Here is an 817-nt window from a genome sequence, read left to right on the forward strand (position 1 = left end):
TAATTGCTAGCATTTTTTTGTTGTCAAACAGCTAGCATTTTTTTAATCGAGTCATCTCCGGTTACCTCACCTCCTGAAGACAGAGGTTCTGGATCAGATTCAGATTCAACCTCTTCAGTGATACCTTGACTACTGCTTACTGTGTCTTGTAAGGGCTGCACTGCTGCTTGCTTACTTTGAATAGTAGGGACAGAATTGCAGCCAGGCCGTAGAGGGTTTGTCACTTCTTGCATCAGAGATTATGCCTGAGCTGGTTGAGCACGTCGAGCTGGTTGAGCCTGTTTATCTGGTTGAGCTGGGCCTGTTGTCCCCTCATAACTGGACTGCATCGCATCTTTTGACTTACTCTGATGTGACGAGTACTTATGGAAGATAGGGTATTGCTTAGAGCTAAGCAAAATTTAATTATTGAGTCCCTCGCTCTCTCCACCTGCATCTTGATCGGGGCAGCTCTGCTCTATTACCTAATCAGGTATATACTCATCATCACCTGAAGTGTCATTCAGCACATTCTGCTCAGACTGCTTTTCCTTCTCAGCCAATGCCTTTGCCTTCAACTACATCCTCTGCTGAGCATTCCTCTGACCTCTGCGCACCCCCCTTGGGGCCTCAGAAGGTGTTGTTGTTTGCCCAGACATTTCAGAAGTTTCTTTCCTTTCACCTGTCTTACTTTGTTTTGTGCGCATCTCTGAATTTTATAGATGGAACCGAGTGACAAGATAGCAGAAAAGTAGAACAAGGATGTTAGATAAGTAGATCAGGGATGATATACCTCTGACCCAACCACTGAAGATCCTGTGCAGTTCCCTTCAAGATC

The sequence above is a fragment of the Lissotriton vulgaris genome, chromosome 2_1, assembly GCF_964263255.1.
Source record: "Lissotriton vulgaris chromosome 2_1, aLisVul1.2, whole genome shotgun sequence".
Taxonomy (NCBI): Eukaryota; Metazoa; Chordata; class Amphibia; order Caudata; family Salamandridae; genus Lissotriton; species Lissotriton vulgaris.